We start from the raw sequence: 4830 nt of genomic DNA, 5'->3' as shown, positions 1-4830 counted from the left end.
AGGCACAGATGTCCTGTTGGCCATGACCCTGTTAGACTCGTCCTACATTCAGTTCACCCTTGAGGTACATCAGTGCCATGAGCAGTGACAGCCAGTGCAGACAGTCCCATTCTGCTTCTTCAGCGGCGATGGCTGTACCATACAGCCAGCCTCATCTACTGAGGAACTGCAAGTTCAGGGTCAGTTTTCTCACGCACTGTGATTCACATGGAAACTACCCATTGATATAGCTTGATGAGGTCAAATCACAGGTCACAAGATGACTAGAGCAATGCTCTGGAACCAGTTGACCCGGCTCTATTAACTTACAGCTTTGTACCAGTCTTCTCCCCATCTTCTTGTTCCTCCTTTACGGAACTCTGCAAGCTCATACAGCAGCAATAGCCGCACCACCCCAGGCAGCTTGCTACCTGCTTGTCTCTCCACAGCCCTCTTAAGCCTGTGAGTACCTTTGCCTTGAGCACTGCTGTACACCACCGTACCACCACCGTACCACTGGATTCAGCTAAAGTGTAAGTCCAGATGCAAACAAAATGAGTGAGGGTGACAGAAGCCCATCACATGAGGATTAGCAGGATGTGCGCTTTAGTGCACTTAGCAAATCACATAGTACGTAAACTCAACTTCAACCCTTCAGGAGACTTAGATTTCTGTGGAAGCAAATAAGTTTTACTGAGATGCTCATTAAAAAGAGATAAACATCAAAACAACACAGGATTTAGGATGTGCAATAGGCATAGGTAAACTAAGCCAGGACTTGGGACACACAATAGCCGTAACGGAAAATAATCGGATTGCCAGCAGGTCAGTGGCTCAAGGCACAGATGTCCTGTTGGCCATGACCCTGTTAGACTCGTCCTACATTCAGTTCACCCTTGAGGTACATCAGTGCCATGAGCAGTGACAGCCAGTGCAGACAGTCCCATTCTGCTTCTTCAGCGGCGATGGCTGTACCATACAGCCAGCCTCATCTACTGAGGAACTGCAAGTTCAGGGTCAGTTTTCTCACGCACTGTGATTCACATGGAAACTACCCATTGATATAGCTTGATGAGGTCAGATCACAGGTCACAAGATGACTAGAGCAATGCTCTGGAACCAGTTGACCCGGCTCTATTAACTTACAGCTTTGTACCAGTCTTCTCCCCATCTTCTTGTTCCTCCTTTACGGAACTCTGCAAGCTCATACAGCAGCAATAGCCGCACCACCCCAGGCAGCTTGCTACCTGCTTGTCTCTCCACAGCCCTCTTAAGCCTGTGAGTACCTTTGCCTTGAGCACTGCTGTACACCACCGTACCACCACCGTACCACTGGATTCAGCTAAAGTGTAAGTCCAGATGCAAACAAAATGAGTGAGGGTGACAGAAGCCCATCACATGAGGATTAGCAGGATGTGCGCTTTAGTGCACTTAGCAAATCACATAGTACATAAACTCAACTTCAAACCTTCAGGAGACTTAGATTTCTGTGGAAGCAAATAAGTTTTACTGAGATGCTCATTAAAAAGAGATAAACATCAAAACAACACAGGATTTAGGATGTGCAATAGGCATAGGTAAACTAAGCCAGGACTTGGGACACACAATAGCCGTAACGGAAAATAATCGGATTGCTGGTCTGCCACAAGCAGCAAGAACTGGAAGAACGTTTTCCTTGCTAAGATTTTCCTTTTGAGAAAAGCAGCGGCACAGCTCCACTCCTTTGGTTTGAGATGCCATCTTACAGGTACCTAATTGCCAGCCTCAAGAAATGGTTCTCCCTTGCAGAGAGTTACATTCAGTTAATTATCCTTCCTCCAGCAAAATACTTGAAACTGATGCCACTGCATCTGCAGCCCCCGAGTACGGTTCAGATTTAAAGAACAAGGCACTACTCTTCTCTGGACAGAGTTAGGTAACAAAAGGTCCTTCGAGCTCCAGATGCTTTTCTCCTACTGGAGGCAGTCTGCTATTGATATAAAAGCAGAATAAGAGCACGTAAAATTTTTCTTAGTCACTGAGGATAAAAATGACAAAGTCAGCCCTTGGAGAGCCATTCTGATTGAAATGAGTAGTTCACTGGACTACAAGGTATTGTTGACCTAAAACATCAAATGCATCTTTAATCAGAGTTTTCATGTTGATTCCCTTCAAACTAACGTTTACATTCAGGTTGAATTCTCCTCCGTACACGTTTGGTGTTTCATCTAAACACTGCTAGCACTAACCGAAATACAGTGCGGACTATTAGAGGTAGAGCCAACACAAAACTAACTCTAAAATCCTGTACTAGGCTTCCCACGCTTACATTCACAGCAAAATGAACGTAACATTCCTGGCACATAAGTTCCTCCAGACTGAGCAGGGCAACTGTTTTAACTAGCAGCATTTGACAACTGACCCTTAAAACATTATTTCAGCCCTTGTAAATTGACAGCCATTTGCCAAGTCAATCAGGAAAACACACAGCAAGTTACACAAATGGCTCTAGTCACCCCTGTTGCACAGCAGGGCTCTGAGTGGCAACAGGCTTTTCTTGATAAAAACCTGGAGTTTTGCACAGGGATTAAGCAGCCAGCCCATTTAGACTGGCGCTTTCAGCAGCAGCAACACAGATGCTTTCCCCCATCACACACAGTGGTCCTTGCTGGCCCTACAGCTGCCTTGTCCCTGCTGGTGGGGGGAAGTGGTGTCATGCATGCTCCCCAGCTTTTGAATCACAAAGCCATTTGGGTCAGAGGCATCTAATGCCACCCCCTATCCTCCCCAGTGCATGAACTAGTCAGTATTGCAGCCTTGCACTCCCTGGGACCAACCTAGGCAGCACAGGAGGAGGGGGGCTTGCTTACCAGGAAGCAAATGCCCGGCATCACCAGGAGCCCCATGCAGGTAGCATTATGTCCCCAACTAAATTAGGGCACCCCCCCACCTCAGAGCAGCAGGATCACCATCCCACCTCACACACACACAAAAGCCTGTTGCTAACAAAGCACCTGCAGTTTTACCTCAGCTCCCAGCTACAGCAGAGAGGGAGGAACAGCCCAGCCCAAGTTAAAAGCAGCCCCCCACCCCGCAGGATACCCCCACTTACAGGTGCCAGAGCTCCGCAGCAGCCACTTGTTCAGTGCAGCGAGGGGGAAGGCTGCAGCCCCAGGCACAGCAGAGAGAAGAGACCCCGCAGCTCCTGCCTGATGCAGGGAGGAGGGAGAGGAGGAAGGGAGGGACTGGAGAGCACAGCCCAAAGCCAAGCTGCCAGGCCCTGGGGCTAGAGGGCTGTCACCTGCAGCCACCGCTGGCCTGGGGTGGAGGGGGATGCCCGGTCTGCACATCAGGGCTGGGTTTCCTGCACATGTTCCATTGCAGAGCCTCCCCCTTCCGCTCTTTTTGAGGCATCCCTTTGCCTTCGGAAGCTTGGTAGCAGGGTCAGGGACTAACACTTACCTCTGCAGATGCCAGCCCTCTGACACCCCCCCCAGCCATTACAGCTGGGGGGAGCAGCAGTCCAGAGCCATCCCCAGTGCACCGAGCGCTCCCCAGCACAGCGTGCAACCCTCAGGCTCTTCTCCCGCATGCTCAGCTACAGCATTTAGATCTAAGCCTCTCTGGAGAGAGGGCAAGGGCAGCTTTTTAAATCAGCAGCAGGAACCAGGGGAAGAACAGTCTGTATAGCCCAGGTTAAACTAGTTGGCCCTTCTGTCTGAGACTACAGTTTTTGCCTTACCTGTTTCTGCCTCCCCAAAATCGACCTCCCACCCAGACCCCAGAGCCAACATTGGTGATACCCATCCTGCCGTGATTGCTAGGAGCTTTCTCCCTCCTCACATGGCTAAAGGGTAGAGGAAGAAGGGAGTCTCAGGAAGGCCAGTGAATGCTCAAGGCCCAACTTAAATCTCCACATCCCGATCAAGAGAAGAAGCTCCAGGGCTCTGTCTTAAACTGGAAAAAGTGTCCCTGCTCCATGGGTACAGGTTACCAACAGCCCTTTTTTAGCTGAACTAGGCTTAAACAGGTGATAGAAACCTCGCCAGAGATCAGGAGAACAAGGAGTTCTGCCATAAGGCTCTAACCAGACCGGGCATTCGACATGGCTGCATAACCAGGGTACGCCTGGGCCCTTCTGCCTTTTTAGAAGGCAACAGCACTGCAGTGTTTGAAATGGGTCTGTGTTTTTACAGGTTCATCAAAATATCTGCACATTAAGGGAGGTAGACAAGAATCTGAAGTACCTCACACAGCCTTTAACATCACAGGTCTTTCTCCTTCTTTTCCCCCAATTGCTCTGCAACCCACACTCTCCAATAGTAAAGCAGGACCTCTGTTTTTAAAATTCAAGTTAAATAGTTAATTCAAATGAAGTTTTGTTTCCAAGATGGTAAAGATCATACCTGGGATGTAAACAGCCCTTCATTTTGCAAAAGGTAAAACTTAAACATGAAAATAAAAAACCCAGACCCTCCATGTGAAGCTAACCCACATTACAGGGTATGCTTCAAAAAGAACACGCTCTAGCCTCATTTTATCAGCCACTAGAAGTAAAAACCTATTGAGTCACATACTGCCACTAACTCGGGTAATGCAGACAGACAACAGTAAAACTGGAAAACAAACAAGCCCAATGACAGCAGGAAACCAGAGTGTCATCCCCCCCACCCCACATGCATAGCCCCATAGTACCTAAGCAGGAGTCAAAGGCACTCCAGTAACACCACCCAAAGAAAAACAGAAAATAAAGACAGCAACAAAATAGCAAGACTAGCAAGAAAAAAAGAGAACTTGCAACACAGCTACCACTGAAAAGAGAAAAAAGCCCCCTGGGCTGAGCTTAAATACAGAGCTGGGGCCAATGGGAAG

General features: G+C 48.5%; 1 protein-coding gene across 1 annotated transcript in view; it reads right to left on the bottom strand.

Annotated features, from left to right (window-relative positions):
- The window catches only part of NPFFR2 (neuropeptide FF receptor 2), a 15054-nt gene extending 11928 nt beyond the window's left edge, over positions 1 to 3126 (bottom strand). Inside the window, exon 1 of the mRNA XM_009324029.1 lies at positions 3071 to 3126. The gene's annotated coding sequence lies outside the window, so the exon portion shown is untranslated. The remainder of the gene's footprint in view (positions 1 to 3070) is intronic.
- Between the last annotated feature and the right edge of the window lie 1704 nt (positions 3127 to 4830).

Source organism: Pygoscelis adeliae, unplaced genomic scaffold (genome assembly GCF_000699105.1).
Source record: "Pygoscelis adeliae isolate BGI_AS28 unplaced genomic scaffold, ASM69910v1 Scaffold55, whole genome shotgun sequence".
In the NCBI taxonomy this organism is placed as follows: domain Eukaryota; kingdom Metazoa; phylum Chordata; class Aves; order Sphenisciformes; family Spheniscidae; genus Pygoscelis; species Pygoscelis adeliae.
Note: the sequence above shows the minus strand (reverse complement) of the source record. Positions and strands in the feature narration are given on the sequence as shown.